The sequence below is a fragment of the Engystomops pustulosus genome, chromosome 3 (assembly GCF_040894005.1).
Source record: "Engystomops pustulosus chromosome 3, aEngPut4.maternal, whole genome shotgun sequence".
Classification (NCBI taxonomy): domain Eukaryota; kingdom Metazoa; phylum Chordata; class Amphibia; order Anura; family Leptodactylidae; genus Engystomops; species Engystomops pustulosus.
This window is the reverse complement of record NC_092413.1, coordinates 37,111,434-37,134,173: the sequence shown is the minus strand read 5'-3', so window position 1 is coordinate 37,134,173 and position 22,740 is coordinate 37,111,434. Positions and strand designations below refer to the sequence as shown.

At 40.6% G+C, this 22,740-nt stretch overlaps 1 protein-coding gene across 3 annotated transcripts in view; it reads left to right on the top strand.

Moving 5' to 3' along the window:
- PLCB1 (phospholipase C beta 1) overlaps positions 1–22,740 on the top strand; it is a 457,336-nt gene that overhangs the window by 239,135 nt on the left and 195,461 nt on the right. The gene's annotated exons all lie outside the window — the stretch shown is intronic.

Sequence of the window (22,740 nt, the reverse complement as noted above, 5' to 3'; positions counted from 1 at the left end):
ACGGCAAATCTAACTCTGCCGGATACCTGTTCTGGAAACAGTGAGCCAGAATTAAAAGTAAATTCTGCACCCTTATCCCGGTATCCACAAAGTAGGTCTTAAAAGAACACTGTGTAATAGGGTCTTTGGATAGAGTGATAAACTTTCCCACATCTCCCTCATCCAGCATTACTCCCGTTCCTCCATATTCACTTACTCTGACCAACCACTGCATCTCACTTTCTCCTGTTCTCTCTAATCTTTTGGCTAACACACTCAGGGGGGGGGGGGGTCTATTACAGGGTCTGGGGGGTCCTCCCATTCTGACTTAGAGGAAGAATCCCACACATCCCCATCCCACTTATCTGGATTGCAATCTATTGAGGCTTCTGCAATAATTTTGTGCACCTTGTTTTTGTTAACTTTGCCCTTTCTTTTCCTGTATTTATTCTGGGCTATTTTTACAGCAGTATTTTCTGCAATGCTCTTATAATGCTGTAGTTTATCATTCAGAAGGCGGGTATTACACTCCAACACCACCTTCTTCCCTCCCAACTCAGTTTCTGCTCTAACTGAGACTCTTTCCTATGAAGTTGTTGATTGCACTCATGCATACGTCTGTAGGCACTTGCCAATATCCAACAATGTCTGTCTAAAGCAACTGCATCACCTGACTTAACAGGGACCTCCTCTAGTATGTGTACTAGATGAAGGGCTTACTACATCACCTGTCCTAACAGGGACCTCCTCTAGTATGTGTACTAGATCGAGGGGTTACTGCATCACCTGACCTAACAGGGACCCCTTCTAGCGTTTTCACTAGATCTACGGGTTCACAGGTTTTGAGTTTACTTTCCCAGGGTTCAGCTAACCCTGATGTTCCTAATTCTTGTGCTAAGATAGAATATGGTGCCTCAGACCAGCCGGGCACTTCTATTCCCTCTGGGGTGTGATTTTTTTCGCCTCCTGAACATTTTCTGATGTTTTGGCTCGGTGCCAAAAGATCGAAAATTTTGGCAATTTGCCAAGAGGTCAAATTTTGCACAGGGGTTCCCTACCTTCTTTACAACCACCCTATAATCTCAGAATGTTTGCAAAGGCTTTGGTTCTTTTGTTACAGTCTCCCGTATATTGTTGTGTTATCCGTGAGCCCACTCCACTCGCTCCTTCAATCCCACCTATCCTTCAACTCCACCGACCCGTGCAATAGGGCTGCATACGGTAAAGTTTCTGGACAGTTTTGCGGAATATCCAGCCTGGGCCTGTTCTCACGGACCGTTAACACAGCGTTTTTATACGGAATCCTGCCCGACTACGCCAATTAATGTATTGCCTGTCAAAAATAAGGTGGACCTAGCGTCCTACTTACTGCGCTCACTAATATACTAATTAGGAAGGAACTACGGTCAATACAAACTTAATCTTAAACAGTAATATGTTTATTTGCTGAATAACAGGTTAACAATTATTGCTTATATACTGAGTACATATTAATTAGAAAGTAAGCATCAATACATTACCGGATATTGTAGCATCACTTATCCTGACGGGGGACCTCGGCAGGGCAAGGAAAATTCCGGATCAACATCACAGACCGAAGTGCGTCCACTCGAGAGTCTGGAAAAGTCCCTGCCCCCTGTCAGGATCCCCTTGCTTTTATAACATTTCATAAACAAAGGCATTATCTGTATTAGATACTGCCGCATCATCATTTTGTATCATATATGAACATGAAATGAACAAAGGCATTATTCGTACTAGATACTGTCACATCATCATTTTGTAACATATGTATCAATGATCACGCGCTGGTATGTGCAGAAGACTTGTTATTGTCCTGTGCAGCGCGTGATTCTCGCTTTTAACACTGCGTGATCACATCATGGATGAGACAAAGGACAAGGTTTTACTCCATTTTGTATAGTCCTTATTAGAAACTTAATAGGCCACATTGTCACATTCTAATTGATGTAATTATCATTCACACTCCAAATGCTTCACATTTGTATCACAGATTAGTGGAGTGTAACTATTGCCATTTCTCTGTTCTTGGTTTGAAAGGTAAAAAATACTGGAAGTCAAACCTATTGAAGAGTCTCAAGTATTGTTCTACAGACAGAGAACTAAGCTCAATTTATCAGGTTATTCCAATGATAGAAGTTTTATATTTGTTGACAGAATGACATCTCAAAGGTTTCCTGGAGCTTTCTGCCAACATGTTTCGTTACAAGGGGTTGACTACTAATAAAAATCGTTACCAGAGTATGTACAAGACCATAATAGGGTCTAACATATTTTACTTACCTAGGTAAAGTGGGTCACGCAGGACTCAGAACTTATTGTGACGTCCCATGTCCTGTCAGCAGACATTACAGTATGCACGCCCCCTGCATGATAACCACTACCATACCACTGATATGGGAGTGGTTATGAAAGGGGTATTCCAGGGATATGCATAATTCATAACCCAGATTATTTAATTATATTAAAATATAAGCTAATATGTAATGAGTTGTTATTTAAAATGTTGCTCCCCTTAGCAGAAAAATGCTGTTGACATAGACTGTAATGAAGAATTAAAATGCTACCGGCCCTTTAATCAGTCCGTTGATTTTCTCCATGCGGAGCAGACACAGGACAGAAGATGGCTGCTGGTCACATGTCCACATCACATGTCCTGCAGCTGCACAGGCAGGTCATGTGATCAACACTAAGTTTGGCAGTAGTCGGTTGGTTGCAGTGCATCCAGTATGGCCAGTGTTGTGGTGATGGCAGTTACACATCATTACTATGGTTACAGAGTGGGAAAGTCTATTACATCATTGGTGGGAGCAAAGCATAAAGAGAGAGGATTAATTACTGAGAACTAAAGGATCATGAGACTTGTAGTTTCCAGTGGCGGCCATCTTGGTGATAACTCTAATTCAAAAGAGAAACAAGGTGGCACTCACCAACGTGGCAAACTTTCTTTATTGGAGCGAGGTGCAGTACAGAGAAGAGCGGGGCCAGGCGGTGGTGATAACTCTGCCTACTTTATAAAGCCCTTAACATTTGGTGAAATCAAAGGCTAAAGGTCGTTAAAATAACGTTTGCATTTTTTAAAAAGAATTTTGAATGTTTGAATTTGAATGTGTGAGTTCTGGGCAGAAGCGAAATAAGAACATGGGTAAGGCTCCTCTACCCGTTCACCAAAAACTAATTTGCATAACTGAATAAACAATATTCTCTAAAGCAACAGATAACAGTTTATTAGTTATTCATGACAATAAAAATGTTTTTCTGCCTTGCCCACATATAGACTTGTAATTTATCTGGGATTTTTTCTTAGAAGCTCAGTGGTTTTGTATCTGTCAGGATCAGGTTAAGGCGCTGTATGGTTTTGATGTGAAAAGTCTCCATCATGCTTCGGAGCTTCCATGTATCAACGTATGGAGATATTTGCATAGATGCAAAAATCTTATAAAGCCTCAGGCTGTATTATTTGCAGGATGAAATAAATGAAAAAATGTTGTCCTAGAAAAGCAAACAACCAGCATCTTCTATGTTTATAGGGTCTGGGCGCCTATGTTTGTTGTCTTTTTCTTAAACCCCCCTACTCCCGGGACTACACATGAAAACAAGTTTTGATAAAAGCACATTTTGATGGGTAATGCTCTTAGATGATTTATTCAAAATAACATTTACATATATATAGATAAGCCAAAGTAGACGAGATAAAAATAATTGCCGGTCCCAGGGAAACATTTAAAAAGATTGACGTGTTTGTGTACATATCGGATGCAGGCACAACGCTTGTATTGACAGTGACTACCATATGTTATCATGTATTAGTGTTATCTCATGTGGCCCTTTATCACTCAGGAGCCACATTCAATCTGTCGTGAAGATAATTCTCTATTATTATTCTATAATAAATAAAAACCCTGAAAAATACTAATTTATTTCAATTATGAAATGTTGGTAAAAACCCAGGCACAGAAGGAGCATATCTTAGAACTGAGCCAGATAGCCAGCCCAATCAGACATGTCACCAACCCAGAGGGGAACCCTATCTGATTGGATACGGTTTTACACGAGGAGAGGACTTTTACTCTTACTATTAATTTCACTAAGGTACAGAGGATTTGTATTTTGTGCGATAAGTTGGGTATTCTAAAAGAAACTTTTGGAAAATTTCTGAAGATGTCCATCCTGTGGGACATGAAGATACCACAGTGGCCATAGCGGCACAAAATATCACTGCCTGTCATGGACTGAGATACACGCGATATCCAATTGACTACTATAACCTGTCGCACTTAATCTTGTTTCCATCAGCCCACACCCTATCACTGACCTCATCTCCCACAATCCTAATATTAAAGGAGATCTACCATCAAAATCAATCATGAAACCAGGGACACTAACTCCAAAAACAGACACTGTGACTATGGTAATTTTCCTAAATTTGTTATACTTGGCCTCCTTCCTTCTAAAATTAACCTGTAGCTTCACAGGTTGTAAAAATGAGCAGAGTAGATCTCCCTTCCCTGCACTTACAGCTGGATTACACAGGCATAATTTTAAAAGTTGATTTTAGAAGGAAGTAGGCCATGGATAACATATAGTATAAGAATATTACCACAATCATGGTGTCTGGATCTATGAGTAAAAAGACTCCTTTCACATGAACATAAGCTTTTTTTTCTGTCATGTACTTCATCGGTCGTATATACATGGCTGTTTTTTGACTGTATGCGCACCAATGTCACTGTATCCATTCGGTATCTGTATAAAATGTGGTGGGTTTGCAAATGATGTCACTAGCATGCTCAACCCCATAATCCTTGGATACTTTACAAATATGCAGCAGCTTACGGTGTACAACCATATGCAACATATTTTAGACGTTTCCATAGGTTTCTATGGCGTACAGTGCCTACAAGTAGTATTCAACCCCCTGCAGATTTAGCAGGTTTGATAAGAAGCAAATAAGTTAGAGCCTTCAAACTTCAAACAAGAGCAGGATATATTAACAGATGCATAAATCTTACAAACCAAAAAGTTATGTTGCTTAGTTATATTTTAATAAATTTTAAACATAAAAGTGTGGGTCAATTATTATTCATCCCCTAGGTTTAATATTTTGTGGAATAACCCTTGTTTGCAATTACAGCTAATAATCTTCTTTTATAAGACCTGATCAGGCCGGCACAGGTCTCTGGAGTTATCTTGGCCCACTCCTCCATGCAGATCTTCTCCAAGTTATTTAGGTTCTTTGGGTGTCTCATGTGGACTTTAATCTTGAGCTCCTTCCACAAGTTTTCAATTGGGTTAAGGTCAGGAGACTGACTAGGCCACTGCAACACCTTGATTTTTTCCCTCTTGAACCAGGCCTTGGTTTTCTTGGCTGTGTGCTTTGGGTAGTTGTCTTGTTGGAAGATGAAATGATGATGCATCTTAAGATCCTTGATGGAGGAGCGGAGGTTCTTGGCCAAAATCTCCAAGTAGGCCGTGCTATCCATCTTCCCATGGATGCGGACCAGATGGCCAGGCCCCTTGGCTGAGAAGCAGCCCCACAGCATGATGCTGCCACCACCATGCTTGACTGTAGGGATGGTATTCTTGGGGTCGTATTCCGTGCCATCCAGTCTCCAAACGTCATATGTGTGGTTGGCACCAAAGATCTATATCTTGGTTTCATCAGACCAGAGAACCTTGAACCAGTCTGTCTCAGAGTCCTCCAAGTGATCATGAGCAAACTGTAAACGAGCCTTGACATGACGCTTTGAAAGTAAAGGTACCTTACGTGCTCGTCTGGAACGGAGACCATTGCGGTGGAGTACGTAACTTATGCTATTGACTGGAACCAATGTCCCCACTGCCATGAGATCTTCCCAGAGCTCCTTCCTTGTGGTCCTTGGGTTAGCCTTGACTCTTCGGACAACCTGGCCTCGGCACGGGAGGAAACTTTCAAAGGCTGTCCAGGCCGTGGAAGGATAACAGTAGTTCCATAAGACTTCCACTTCCGGATCATGCTCCCAACAGTGGAGACAGGTAGGCCCAACTCCTTGGAAAGGGTTTTGTACCCCTTGCCAGCCTTGTGACCCTCCACGATCTTGTCTCTAATGGCATTGGAATGCTCCTTTGTCTTTCCCATGTTGACCATGTATGAGGCTGTTCACAAGTTTGTGGAGGGTCTTAAATAGTCAGAAAAGGCTGGAAAAACAGATAATTAATCCAAACATGTGAAGCTCATTGTTCTTTGTGCCTGAACTACTTCTTAATACTTTAGGGGAACCAAACAGAATGCTGGTGGTTTGAGGGGTTGAATAATAATTAACCCACACTTTTATGTTTAAAATTTATTAAAATATAACTGAGCAACATAACTTTTTGGTTTGTAAGATTTATGCATCTGTTAATAAATCCTGCTCTTGTTTGAAGACTCTAACTTATTTGCTTCTTATCAAACCTGCTAAATCTGCAGGGGGTTGAATACTACTTGTAGGCACTGTATATGGTACGGAAATACAGACTGTCCCTGGGTTACATACAAGATAGGTTCTGTAGGTTTGTTCTTAAGTTGAATTTGTATGTAAGTCGGAACTGTATATATTATAATTGTAACTCCAGACAAATTTTTTATGGTCTCTGTGACAATTGGATTTTAAAAATGTTGGGTTGTCATCAGAACCAGGATTAACAATAAAGCTCAATTGCAAACACCTGTGAAAACTTTTGTAGCTGTTTATTGTAGCCTAGGACTAATGTACAGTCAATTGCCAACATCCAAAGGTCTGTTTGTAACTAGGGGTCGTATGTAAGTCGGGTGTTCTTAAGTAGGGGACCGCCTGTACAGGAGACAATAGGACATGCTTTATAAATTTTTACGCCTCGCTCATGATACTGTACAACTATTTCAATGGATGACCCTATTGCCCATTGTAGTGAATGTGGCCGTGTGCTACTCCTACAAAAACGGTCCAATACGGGTAGCACGTGGCCTGAGTGTCCCTGATTTATTACACCTGATTGTTATGGTAGGCTTTGGCAATGCTAACTTGGATTTTGTCTTGACAATAAAGCTTCTTTGAATTGAATAGATAGATCCTTTCATAAATGATCTGCCCTTTGCTTCCTGTGAGCTCTGACAAGAATCTGTGATGCTTTTGAGAAGTTTTTAGTGTCTCTTTCATGATTTTGCCTCAAACCAGCTGCACAAAGTGAGGTATGTTACCATAGCACCGGTCTTTTCACGGTGCAGCGCAGGACTCCCGTTTCTTGCGGATTGTCTGTACAGTACATATAACTGAGATGTTTTTCGTGACTATTTACAAAGTATGGCGAATAATACAAGGGGTGATGATATCCTGATGTTGCTATCCCAGTATCCAGGCCATCTCTAGTCTCTGTGTCCGTAAAGGACTAAAAATCTGAGTCATCTGAGTGCACACATTATTAGAATCATTTTACAGATCTGCAGGGTCCGGATTTAAAGAAAAACATGAATTATTTTCTGTGTAAATTGGATGTCACTACCACTAAACATCTTTTCACCTGCTATAACGGGCAGCGGATTACCACCTGCGCCCTCTGATGCCATTCACACATCTTCCCCAGCAAGTAGGATCATAAGGTGTGCAGATAACATGAACCAGACTGTAACTGTATCTAAAAGGCACATTATAGTTTCAGCAAATTACTGGGGCAAATTTACTTACCTGGTAGTATCGCGATCCCCGATCCGGAAGGTCCGACGAAGATGAAGTCTGGCGGGATTCATGAAGCTCGTGTGTCCAAGTTCCTGCATCTGTCGCTTCCCCGCCGAGGTCCACCGGAGTTCACCTTCTTATTCCCGGTGCTTGTAAGCTTGCGACACAATTCTAAAAGTCAAATCCTGCACGTTGTCCGAATCCGTCAGTTGTCCGAACGCCCGCCCCCATCGATTTGATGCAGCAAAATCCGATCACGTGTGACAGCGCAAAACGGAAATCGTCGGGAAACCCGACGAAAATGCACTCTGCGGACCCTTAGTAAATGAGCCCCAATGTCTTAAAGGAGCAGTCACAACAATGCATAACCAGTCAATAGGAATATGGGACAGATATTAGGTGAATTTCATTCCTTTGTTTCCCAAATTTCTGGACTTCTTCTTATTTGTGTTATCCATGGCCTCCTTCTTTCTAAAATCAACTTTTAAAATGATGTGAATAAGCCAGAAGGGTTCTAGGGGGTTCACCGGAACCCCTCTGCGTTGTAGGTTCACAGGTTTTTACATTGTGCATCCCTTCCCACCGTTTGCTGAATAGAATAGAATAAAACTTTATTAATCCCGTTGGGAAATTGTCTTCCTGAAGTGTGATAACATCAGGCAGAGGGAGGGGGGGGGGCACAGTGTAACAGCCTACAAGTTGCAGCACAGAGGGGCTCTGGAAACTTCCCCCAGAATACTTAATTAGCATATTTTTTTTGAGGACATCCTCATTATCTATATAGACCTCCTGGGCCTTCATCTGTCATGTGGATAAGTCTGAGCAAGCACAGCCAGCGGAAGCAGCATGAGGACCATACACCAACCCGGGACATGCACCCTCTGTTTGATCACCACCACCTCCTATTTTGCTCCCTTATATTACAGTTGTCTAAAAGCCTATAATGAAAACCCTGTGCCTTTGGATGTAAACATACTTTTCATGGTTGATATAACTTTTCAGTGATTCATCAAGGGCTTTCTTAGTAATTACAGCCTCATACAGCTCACTAGTGGATAACATAATTTCCGACCATGGAATGCAAGCAATTAAAGGCCTTGTTAAAAATGAATGTGTCCAGATTTCCCCAGTTGCGCAGCGGAGTGGAAAAAAAAGAAAAAAAGTAACGTGATTGGGACCTTAACATATCTCGTTTTCCCATTCTTCATTATACACATCTGTTGCTATTGTTTCCATGGAGACAATACAACTTAAATGGATTGTCATTCTCTTTGATATAGGACAGGTGGCACTTTTATTTCACAGACACCAGACTATGGCGCAGCGTGCTAATAAAATGTATATATCACACCTCCTCAATGTGGAGAGATTAATTAGAATCAATTTACTTCTGGCATGATGTCTGATTCATATCTCTGTTGGCTGTGAGTGATGTATGAATTCTGTAAGGGCAATGGATGGCGGGTGAGGAGTGGGGAGGGGAGCGCAGCGCTCCTGAGCACATCTGTTAGCCGCCGAAGAGGGACGGCAAAACGCATTGGAGATAAAGAAAATATAAGGATTATACAGGGTAGAGGATTATTTGAGTCAGAAAACATATAATAGAGGATGGGCGTCATATTTGTGCAGTGTTTATGTCATTGGATCTAATAGAGCACAACAATGGCCACAACAATGCACCTAAAATACCCTACGCCAGATTTATTGAAGATTTTAGACAATTTTTAGACAGTTTTCCAACTCGTTTCAAAAAAGTGTTGTGTCCCTAGTAAAATGAGATATGGCATTGCAGACAATTGCCCAGGTCCACCCGCCCCCGCCCACCCCCTCGACTCATTATAGATATCCCTGGATACCAGGTAAAATTATAAAGATTATTTATGGGGATCTGAGGGAAACCATTTTTAGCTAAAAGAAGGGTATCTGTTAGTTTATAGGGCTCTATGGGAACCCACCACTAGCTGTATTTGTGAAAATGTGGTGACAGGTTCCCTTTTAACCCACATTGAGCCTGGCCCAGAGTAAGAAAAAACAAGAACACATATTTTCCCCAATCCTACTATCTGTTCCTGTGTTGCTCTGGTACTTCAGATTTTGGGCCCTCCACCAATGTAGAAGCTTTGGGTTTCACAGGACCTGCTTCCTCTAATGACTGGCCAAGTAGGACATGGGATAGCATTTCCGTTTTCCAGGAGACTTCATTTTCTGGTCTGAGTTTAGCAGAGCTAGGAAAGTTTTTTTTCCCTATAGTGGCCACTGCCATCTTAAGGTTTTTCATATTCATGCAAATCCCCTTCAGGACACTGGCTGACGGAATCATTGTTGTGTAATTATTTACATTTATCCACCAAGCCTGAGATATATGATGAATGATAACCAGCTTTAAAAAAAAAAGTCATACCAGAGAAGTCTTGTGTATACCATGTATGTCTTTGTGTGGCCCTTGTGGTTGTATTATGCATTGCAGTCTAACAGGGGCAATCTCTGTATAAGGGGCAGCTTTTCACATGTACCAGTAAATATGGTTATAGCTTTGTGTAACTTTTTGAGACCATTCTATTCCTTATCTACATCAATATATTTAATCTATATCATTATTTTAATCTCACATAACGGGGCTTATTTACTAAGGTACTGCGGCCACATTTCCGTCAGGTTTTCCGACATTTTAGGGGATTGTACCAGCCGGGGGGTGGGCCGCCGGATGATCTGACCGATTCGGACTACGTCAAATTGTTTTGCAAGACATGCACTCACATACACCGGGAAGAAGAAGGTGAACTCCGGCGGACCTGAGCAGGGAAGCGACACGTGCAGGATCTCGGGCGCACAATCTTTGTGAATTGCAGAAGACTTCATCCTCGTCGGACAACGCAACTCGGGGTTCGCACAGGGACCAGGTAAGTAAATGTGCCCCAATGTTTCTTTATTCATTTTAGCCACAAAAAATTATATAATTTGACAAATTTTTGTATTATCCAATGATCTTTGAAACAGAACAGCTGCAATGTTACCATATAGTTTACTAAAAAGAATAACTTTTAATTCAAAGCTAAAAAGTGAATCTAGAAGCCGTTGCTGAGTAACCACTGCCCTTACCAAGTTCACTCGCACATCCAGCGACTTTTCTGAACTGAAATCTTTGAAGCTCAGGTATAAGAAGGTTTCCGAAATAAAACAAGATGGCAAGCAATGTCTGACATCGCACTGAATGTACCATATGAATTTCTCATCTGATAGGGCTGCAAAGTTTTTGTGGTTGATATTTTGTGATGCTTTGAAAACTAAGACAAACTTTTTTTCTATGCAAAAACATACAGTAGTATATACAGTAGTGTAGATATGACAATGGTTTAAAATGATTCACATGGAAATATTGGATTATGTTAACTGACCCAAAATTATTTATGTCCTGTATAGCGTAAGAAAATCTTCCAGTTTTGTGTATATTTGTGTATAACATATAATATGTTTTCAATAAAAACAAGTTGCAGTTTTTGTATTTTCCTTGTTTTATGGATGTGTCTGGATGATTTGGAGGCCATATCTCTCACTGCATAATCCTACAGTAGGATATGTCCTCTAGTACAGGTGCTCCCCTCGGGAATCAGGGTGTCTCCCAAGTCACTTAACTGTCCACATGGGTGTAACTAGGAGAGGCAGGGCCCCGTAGCAGACTTCCCCCTTAAAAAGTATACATACACACATGTTACAATCACACACATTTATACACTCATATATACACACACCTTAATTTACTTATACACATACAGCATGTATACACCACATACACATACCACTTACAGCATAAACATACACATACAGCATAAACATATCTACATATCTACAGCATATACACACCACATATACATACAGCATATACACACATCCAGCATAAACACATCTACAGCATATACACACATCCAGCATAAACACATCTACAGCTTATACACATACATACATCATATACATGCAAACAGCATAAACATTCCTACAGTATGTATATACCACATTTACATACAGCATATACAAACATACAGCATAAACATACCTACAGCATATACACACCACATATACAAACAGCAAATACACACATCCAGCATAAACATATCTATAGCATTACATATATACACATTACATATATATACAGAATATACACATACATACAGTACCATATACACCCATGCAGCATATACACATCACATATGCACACACTTATAGAGTATATACACATCATATTCAAGCACATACAACAAATACACATTGGATACAATACTATCAACAGACTTGGAAAATTGTAAAACTCCTAATTACACAAACAATATCAGGTATTTGTTGAAAGTGGACAACCCCTTTAAACTGGAAAATGTAACATTTCAAAGAAGCTTTTGTTGTAGATTAGGGAATATTTTTGAGCTAAACTGGGAGCTACACATCGTCCTTCATTAATGAAACATACAGAAAAACATACAGCATATACACACATCCAGCATAAACACATCTACAGCATATACACACATCCAGCATAAACACATCTACAGCTTATACACGTACATACATCATATACATGCAAACAGCATAAACATTCCTAAAGTATGTATATACCACATTTACATACAGCATATACAAACATACAGCATAAACATACCTACAGCATATACACACCACATATACAAACAGCAAATACACACATCCAGCATAAACATATCTATAGCATTACATATATACACATTACATATATATACAGAATATACACATACATACAGTACCATATACACCCATGCAGCATATACACATCACATATGCACACACTTATAGAGTATATACACATCATATTCAAGCACATACAACAAATACACATTGGATACAATACTATCAACAGACTTGGAAAATTGTAAAACTCCTAATTACACAAACAATATCAGGTATTTGTTGAAAGTGGACAACCCCTTTAAACTGGAAAATGTAACATTTCAAAGAAGCTTTTGTTGTAGATTAGGGAATATTTTTGAGCTAAACTGGGAGCTACACATCGTCCTTCATTAATGAAACATACAGAAAATCCTTTTATCCACCATTGAAGGTGATTCAGTGCAGTAGTTATTCTTTTTATTTCAGTCTATAAAAGGGATTACAAACAAATAAAGCTCAGCTACGCTTCCCATTGTTATTAAGGCAAAGAGAAACAAAATCTATTGATTTTTCGGAAAGACAGCGTTTCACAGTCTTTTGATGGTAAGCCTATAGCTTTATATCGGCTGATGATATGTGACAGGTAGAATATTTCAACCACTCTCTCATATTAGTGTCGGAGAAAATTGAAGGCACAGTAAAACCTTCAAGGAATAGCATTAAGCTACTCTTTGACACTCAGACTTACAGCACAATTTCCAGAAGATAAAATATTTGACATAGACATAAGTGGACTGATACGTCACAGTGGCAAACATTTACTTAGCTGTTCCTATAGAAAGATTCATTTTGATTGAAAAAATCCTAGTCAAGTCACAGAAAAAAATGACTTTAAAAAATAATATAAAAATATACAAAAGTGTAAAAGTCTCTATGTGTAGGATTTGATGGATCCATGGAGAGAAAATAGAGCTATGAGCCAATAGATTAAAACAACAAAAAGTCATTTTTTTTGGATCACTTTGCCACATTTTAAGGAGGTTTATGTGTTGAAAGGAAATAACATGGAAAAGTATAATATCTGGGCCACTTGACTAAGGCCAAGTGTGTTGACTAGACGACTGGGTCAGAGCTGCATCAAAATAACAGGACTTGTTCATAGTAAGTTACTGTTATTGCCCAACCAATCAAAAATGGCTCTAGCTCTAGGGAGGGCAACCTGCTCTTGGCACCTAAGGTAGGAAGGCAACATAAAGTGGTTGTCAAGGATCAAAAATTTTTTGTATATCTGCTGAGGGGGAGGGTTGGGTGCAGAGTAAGTGCTAATGACCCACTATACTCACCTCTCACTGGCGCTCCAGTCTAGCATCACCTCTGAGCCTTTTTATATACATAGAGGCAGGTAGTGATGGGATGCCTGTGCTAAACCAAAGCGCCAGAGAGTGCTGAGTATAGTGTATAATGTTTGTTATTTTTATACCTCCTCTTGGACCTAAATAACAAAACCCTGATTCCAGGCATCCCATGTAACAATCAGCTCCCTTAGTTTAAGCACCTTAAATACTAACAAGGCTCTCCAGTGCTCTACCAATCCTGGAACACTCACATGGCAGGTGAGACCCTTAAAATATTGGTTGCCAAAACTAACAGCAGAGATTACTGTTCGGCTGGAGAAAATAAAAACGTTTGGCCTAAAAATCTAACCTTTCCAAAAAGACAGTTATCATCCATTTCTAGGCAGAGATTTATTTCATATTTCAGGAAAGTGGGTTTAAAGGGAACCTGTCACCAGGAAGGTAATTTTTACATGATGACAGGTTCCAATAGCCGCTGCCATGTTGATTACATAACTGCCTTTGTTGTGTATCTGTATAATTCCACAGCTTTTTGTTTCTTCAATATTACTTGCTCCCACTAGCAGTGTGTGGTGAGTCCTGGGGGTGGAGGGACTGCAGTTAATATGCCACAAGTTCACTCCCCTTGATAAAGCTACTTGCGAAACACGTGTCGGGGTGTACAGCGTGTGCCTGCCCTACAGGTATAGGTATTTCCACTCTAGTGCTTACTCCATACGAGGTACTGCGGGTTCCCTTAATTGTTGGAACTTATATATATGGCTCTAAGTGGTATCTTTTTTCTATACACTGTATCTTATTCCTCTTATTGGCTTTTGGATTATATATGCATTCTGGCACTCTCTGTTTTTATACTTTTATTGCTACTCTTTTGTTGCCGTGTAATTGTGAATTGAATAAAATTATTTGTCTGGCATCCATTTGATCTAAGTTTCAGTACTTTCAACATTTTGGTTGTATTAAGTTCTCTTCAATGCCTATACCCTCACACTCACTCATTTCCCTCTCCCTCCCTCAGCCTCTCCCCTGCTCCCCACCCCACACTTACATCAGTTAACCACCACAAGCAATTCTCATTTAAACTTTTGAACTGCTCTACTCCCCGGGACTCACAACACACTGCTGGCAGGGAGCCAGGTAATGTTTAAGAAACAATTAAAAAGGTCATAATATGAAAAATATAATTTTCTATGGATAATAGAACTTTTAGAGCCATGTAAAAGTTGCATGGTGGTGCTATAGTCAACATTGATATTGTATGGTATCTGGGGACTTTTTCTCAGTAGTTACTAGGATCTTCCATACACGTTGTAGACCTTCTAGATCTACAGAATGGACACAACTCTCAGAAGTAACATACATTGTACTGTAGTTGTCTGACTCTCTTGTAACAATTTTTAGAGAACACTCATCTGAGTGTTAGCATCTGGACAAAATCCTGAGCATATGTTTCCAGTGAAGGATTATTTGCCGTGAGTTTTACATAGCATTGTTACATCAGACATCCTATTTTCCATGTGTAAATCAAAGGAATGTTACGGACACAAATGTTATTTGTGGCTTCGCTTCCTCTCCATCAGTTTTATAACCAGCGATGATGTTAGTTTTACTTCAGTGAGGACTGGTTTGCTCTCAATACGGATTTTGTGACGTCTTGAGATCTCTGATGAGTTGAAGTTTGGGGCTGGGGAAAGGGGTTTCATCTTTGGATTGACTTTTATTGTAACAAAGTACAGATTGTAGCTAAAGGGTCAAATTTATATGAAAATAAGATTTTAAACATTATTAGAACACTTGCAAAATAGTTGGGGAAGGGATATTTCAGGCTTTGGGTTTCATTGAATATACAAAATTGTGATTGTTAGGCTGTTGTAAAATAATCCAGAGCTTCATTTATAATCCTGTAGGCTTCAGAGCTGTAATCCTCCAGAATTCCTTTCTTTACATTGGATCTAGTTAAATGATCTGTAAAACAACTTTCTTCTTCAGAAACGATGAAAGGGAAAATTATATACAGTGGGGCGTATTTACTAAGGGTCCGCGGACGCACTTTTGCCGCACTTTCCGACATTTTTGAGTTTTGCATGGCTGTAACAGATATTTAATAGGTGATTGTGTCACATGCGATCAGATTTTGGCACAGCTGCGCTGGCTTTCATGCGATAGAAATCGGGAGAGGGGCGTTGGACGGTCCGACTGATTCGGACAGAGAGCAGGATTTCACTTTCAAATTGTGTTGTAAGCTCAGGCACTTACATGCACCAGGAAGAAGAAGGTGAACTCTGTTGCACGATCTAAGTGAATCGCGGCACAGTGCATGATGGTCGGACAGTCTACTTTCTACGGACAGGTAAGTAAATGTGCCCCAGTATCTGATAAAAAAGCAAGTAATAGGTGGGCATATATTTTTATCGATGTAAAGATGAAATTCACATCACTCCCAGATTAGCTCGGGTGCATCGAATCATAAAAATTTGGCACTTTGTCTTTGCGAAATTGAAAACATCTCTGTATTTATGATGTACAGGCAATCCAGTATTAAAGTGTGTAACGTTTCGACACATAGTAGGATCTTCCTGAGACACGGCTTGTGATGAGAAATATAGTAATAAGGTAAATGAGCAGATATATCGCTGTCTGAAAGACTAGGAATGCGGATCTACTGCAGTGGAGAAGGCATTTTCAATTTCACAAAAACGGAGGGCGAATTTTTATCTTTTGAGCTATGTCTGGAACATGGCCACCATCTTGAAATCCACCACATTGGATCTAGGATGAGTTTTTCCAAAGAGAAGGGGGTCATGTAACATATCAAAGAAGATCAGAATTCTATAAGAAATTGATTGCCATGATCAGATTTGCAATACCTCTTTTGGTTTTTGAATAATATTGGCTCAAATTAGCATCTCTTACATAGTATCATAGTATATAAGGCTGGAAGGAGACGCAAGTCCATCAAGTCCAACCTTCAAGAATTAAATAAATGTTTTATCCCCATAACCCGTGATATTTTTTCTCTCCAGAAAGTCATCCAGGCCTCTCTTGAACATGTACATAGAGTCGGCCATAACAACCTCCTGCGGCAGAGAGTTCCATAGTCTCACTGCTCTTACAGTAAAGAACCTTTGTCTATGGTGATGGTAAAATCGCCTCTCCTCTAGGCGTAGAGGATGCCCCCTTGTCCTGGTCACAGGCCGAGGTATAAAAAGATCTTTGGAGAGATCCTTGTACTGTCCGTTCAGGTATTTGTACATTGTAATGAGGTCTCCCCTCAGTCGTCTTTTTTCTAAACTGAATAATCCCAAATTTTGTAATCTGTCAGTGTATTCTAATCCCCCCATTCCCCTAATAATCCTGGTTGCTCTCCTCTGCACCCGTTCCAGCTCTATTATATCCTTTTTATACACTGGTGCCCAAAACTGTACACAATATTCCATGTGTGGTCTGACCAGGGATTTGTATAAGGGCAAAACTATGTCTTTATCATGAGAATCTATTCCTCTCTTGATACATCCCATTATTTTATTTGCTTTAGCAGCAGCCGCCTGGCTCTGGTCACTAAAATTAAGTTTACCATCCACCAATACCCCCAAGTCCTTTTCAGCTTCAGTTTTACTAAGTAATTGACCGTTTAGAACATAATTATACTTTTTGTTTCCATGGCCCAAGTGCATAACTTTACATTTATCTACATTAAACCTCATCAACCATTTCTCTGCCCATCCCTCAAGCTTCCACAAATCCCTCTGTAATGCTAAACTATCGACCTCAGTATTTATTACTTTACACAGCTTAGTATCATCTGCAAATATTGAAACTTGACTGTGTAAACCCACTACAAGGTCATTAATAAAAATATTAAAAAGAAGTGGCCCCAATACTGACCCCTGTGGCACTCCACTGGTAACATCAACCCAATCTGAGAATGTGCCATTAATGACCACCCTCTGTTTTCTATCACTAAGCCAATTACTTACCCAGATACACAGATTTTCTCCTATTCCCAGCAGTCTCATTTTATATACCAACCTTTTATGTGGCACGGTGTCAAATGCCTTTGAGAAGTCCAGATATACAACATCCACAGCGTCCCCCAGATCCAGTCTTGAACTTACCTCCTCGTAGAAACCAATCAGATTAGTCTGACAGGACCGATCTCTCATAAACCCATGCTGACGCTGGGTTATAAGGTTGTGCACAGTGAGATACTCCAGGATAGCATCTCTAATAAACCCCTCAAATATTTTCCCCACGACAGCAGTTAGACTTACGGGTCTGTAGTTTCCAGGATCGCTATTTGATCCTTTTTTGTATATTGGTACCACATTTGCTATGCGCCATTCCTGTGGAACATAACCAGTCCTCAGTGAATCTTCAAATATTAAAAATAACGGTCTGTCTATCACCGTACATAATTCATGCAGAACCCGGGGGTGTATGCCATCTGGCCCCGGTGATTTATCTATCTTAGTGGTTGCGAGGCGGCGCCGTACCTCTTCCTGGGTTAAACTGTTGACATTATAAAAAGAATTAACATTATTCCTCATTGTGTCTTCCACCAGGGGATTTTCCTGGGTAAAGACAGTTGAGAAGGCGGCATTCAGTAGATTGGCCCTTTCCTCGTCTCCTTCCACCATGACCCCCATGTTATTTCTAAGGGGACCCACACTCTCTGTTTTTAGTTTCTTATCATTTATATACTTGAAAAATAATTTGGGATTATTTTTGCTCTCCCTGGCAATATTTCTCTCAGTCTCTATTTTTGCGGCCTTTATCTGCTTTTTACAGGATTTATTTTTCTCTCTATAATCCTGTAATGCCTCATCGCTACCTTCACGTTTTAGCACCTTAAACGCTTTATCTTTCTCGCTTATTGCTTTCCTTACAAGACTAGTTAGCCACATAGGGTTTTTCTTGTTCCTTTTATGCTTTTTCCCATAAGGTATGTGTTTCTCACAGGACTTTTTCAGAATATATGAGAAAAAGTCCCATTTTTGGGGGGGGCTTTTGTCCTTGAGAGCATTATCCCAGTCTATGCCTTTAAGGTCTTCCCTTAGTTGCTGAAAATTTGCCCTCCTGAAGTTTAGAGTGTTGGTTGCCCCTTCACTAACGCTCTTAGTAAAGCGTAATACAAAATCAATGATATTATGATCACTATTCCCCAGGTTCCCCCCAACCTGTAGTTTTGATATCCTATCAGGTCTGTTGGTAAGGATAAGGTCCAGCAGTGCCCCCCCTCTTGTTGGCTCCAGGACTAGTTGCGACAGGTAATTGTCTTTTGTTGTTGACAAGAACCTGCTACCTTTGAAGGACCTGCAGGTTTCTGCCCCCCAGTCAATATCTGGGTAATTGAAGTCCCCCATGATAAGTACTTCACCATGCTTTGAAGCTGCATCCATTTCACTTATCAGCATTTCCTCTGCTGCCTCCATTATATTTGGAGCCTTATAACAAACCCCTAGTAATATTTTATTTTTATTTTTCCCTCCTCTTATCTCCACCCATAGGGACTCCACATTTGCGTTACTGATGTCATCTCGCAGGACGGGCTTGAGGCAAGAATTCACATATAAACAAACCCCTCCCCCTTTTTTATTTATACGATCCTTTCTAAAAAGACTATAACCATCTATAGTAACAGCCCAGTCATAGCTACTGTCCAGCCATGTCTCGCTGATACCCACTATATCATATTTCCGTTCCAACATCAAGAGTTCCAGTTCCTCCATTTTGTTTGTGAGGCTTCTGGCATTTGTGTACATACACTTTATATGGTTTTCCCTGTCCGTATTCCTTTTGTCCTTATTCCCCAATCTCATTCCAGCCCCCCTTCCTCCCCCATGGACTATGACCCTTCCCAGCTCTCTATGTACACCGTCTATTTGCCCTGCACAAGTGTAATTGCCCTCCCCCCAGGTCTCTAGTTTAAACACTCCTCCAACCTTCTAGCCATTTTTTCCCCTAAAACAGCGGCCCCCTCCCCATTGAGGTGCAGCCCATCCCTACTGTAGAGCCTGTAGCCCACAGAAAAGTCATCCCAGTTCTCCATGAACCCAAACCCCTCCTTCCTACACCAACTTTTGAGCCACTTATTTACCTCCTTGATCTCCCGCTGCCTTTCTGGTGTGGCACGTGGTACAGGCAGTATTTCGGAGAAAATTACCTTTGAGGTCCTTGCCCTGAGCTTATGGCCTAAATCTCTGAAATCATTTTTAAGGACCTTCCACCTACCTGTTACTTTGTCATTAGTGCCAATGTGGACCATGACCGCTGGTTCCTCACCAGCCCCTCCCAGTAATCCGTCAACCCGATCCGCAACATGCCGAACCCGAGCACCCGGCAAACAACACACTGTTCGGTATGCACGGTCTTTGTGACAGATTGCCCTGTGTGTTCCCCTAATAATGGAATCTCCCACTACCAGCACCTGTCTGACCTTGCCTGTGCTCCCATTACCCTTCTTACTGGAGCAGACAGTCCCCTGGTTACTAGCGGCCATGTCTTTCTGCAGCATTGCTACCCCAGAGCTGATATCCCCCTCATCCACCAGCCTGGCAAACTTATTGGGGTGCACCAGATCAGGACTAGACTCTCTACAACTCTTCCCTCTACCCCGCCTTCTACATGTTACCCAACTAGCTGCCCCCTCATTCTGCACCTCCATACTTCCCTCCCCACAACCATCTTCCCCAGAGAGTTTGTGCTCCAGGAGCAGCAAACTTCGTTCCATATTATCAATTGCCCGCAGCCTTGAAACTTGCTCATTTAGATCCAGAATCTGGGCTTCCAGATGAGCAATTTTCACACACCCCACACAGCAGTATTCCCCCTCGAACGGCTGTTCAAGGAAAGCATACATGGCACAGGATGTACACCGTGTAGCAATGCCACTTATGGAGTCCATTGTTCTAATGGGGATTACAATATAAATATGCACAGAAAGAATTTACAGTCAAAGTAACACAAAACACAGAAGTTACCTGCTAAAGCCCCTCAAACTTAAGTCCCTTAAACCTAAGTCACACTTATGACACTGCACACACTTGGGATCAATGCACACTCGCTGCCAAGCTCATACACTCGCTTTGCTAATGCTTATTTTTTAAAGTTATCGGCCACAAAAATCTGCAGAGCTCACTGCACAAGATCTGGCTGCAAACCTAGATATTTTAACAAGCAATACCTACGAGTTCATGGTAATGGGATTTTAGGATTTTATAAGTCTTTTTCTTTTCTAGGTTGAGGCCGTAAACAGTTATACTATATATGACCATCCTCCTATACTGGTCTACTATCTAAATGTATTGCACCACAGTGAACCTATTTTGGACCAGTGAACCATGTCATCACATAAGATTGGTCTGTCATCTTGCGTCACAATAGGCAAGATTATTCTGCCCGATGATGAATGATAACTGTTCATTGTGATAGATTATATGTGTTATGGTGTCATGATTGGGTCATGTAGCCTATGGGAAGGAATCTCTAGTAAAAAAGAATTGACGCCACAAATAGATCAATAGATTTTCGTAAGGCGAGGGCTTTCTGCGTTACCTGGTTGATTGTGGTGGAAATAAATCTGGAGATGTGTTACCTGGAGGGACGATAGGTTTACTGACTAAATGACTGGAAATTATTGATAGATATAGTGGCATAAATGTAAAATTTGTATTTCTCTGCTACGTAGTGAGGGTATCAAGGTAACGCTATTTTAATTACTGTACACTGAAATAGAATCATATTGTTAATTGCATATCTGTGATGTTTTGGCTGTGCGGCTGCACCATTCCTGATGTAATTTGATGTCCCCTGTAATGCCGTATGTTTTGTTTCAGTCCGTGGGTAACAAGATGAGGCTTGACAGTAATACATTTATCCCAAACGGCAAAACAAAAAAAAATGTTTACACTAATTATAGCTGCCTTAATAGTCTATCAGTAGGCCAGACTTAGAAATAGTCATATCATCCAAACCTTTGTTACAGCATATAGGCATGGGTCAAGGTGAATGGGACTATCCTACACTCCCCCTTCAATGCTGTTGATCCTCGGACAAAAGATAAACTATTCCTCTGCCAATCTTAGGCCCAATTCACAACTGGGTTTGGACCTCCGTTATTATCTTCATACTAAAGTGATAAAAATGGAAATCTAAAGGATCCCTTAAAGGGGTTGGTTAATCTTTCACATAAATTTCCCATGTGCCTTTATTGCCTTAATAATAATCCCTGAATGTGCAGTTGATTTAGTAGTTATGATACTTAGTGCTGTCTGCAAACAAGGATCTTTGTTTACATGTTTGAGCTCTGATAAATAGGAGGGGCTGCAGCAGAAGATTATGACTCACCATACTCTTCCCCTCCGCTCTCCCTGTGTCTATCAGTGAGACAGACTGAGAGAAAGAGACACAGTGGGTGACGCCATTAGGATGGTATGAAGGAAACTGAGACGTTTCGCACGGGTTCTGAGAAGCGCAGGAAGTGATTTAAAGTTGTCCACACAACTTTTGGATATGGCACAATAATAAATCACAACTTTGAATATCTATAAGACCCCTATCACTAGCCTCAGTGAAACAGAACTTATCAAACCAAATAAGCTGCCACCAGGTCTTCTATAATATGAGCCCAGTCCATGGCTGGATTATATAGGGTGAGGAACCAACCCAATAGGATTCATGGATCAAGATAAAAGAGCAACACGGGTTAAATTTTATATTTCATTGCCTTAATGACACACTAGACAAACAGTACACAAACCCCTGCACACCCCCAGGACGGCTCATAGGACCCTCCTACCTGGTATAAAGTCCAGAACCTTGGAGAAGTTATAGCTTCCCTTGCTCTTGGGCTGAGATGAACCATAACTTCCTAACTGCCCCTGATCAATGTATTAGTCTGATATTATTTATGACTCATTGTCCCTTGTTTAAAAATTGGAGGGAAGCCTCAGAGTCGCTGCTGCTGGGGAAATGCTTTGAAGCTCAATATGCTCATTTGTGTAGCAGAAGCACAATATGTTTTTTTAAAGATTTTTTTTTTAATAATGGTTTTGACATCCCACTAAGAAGTTACAGTATAT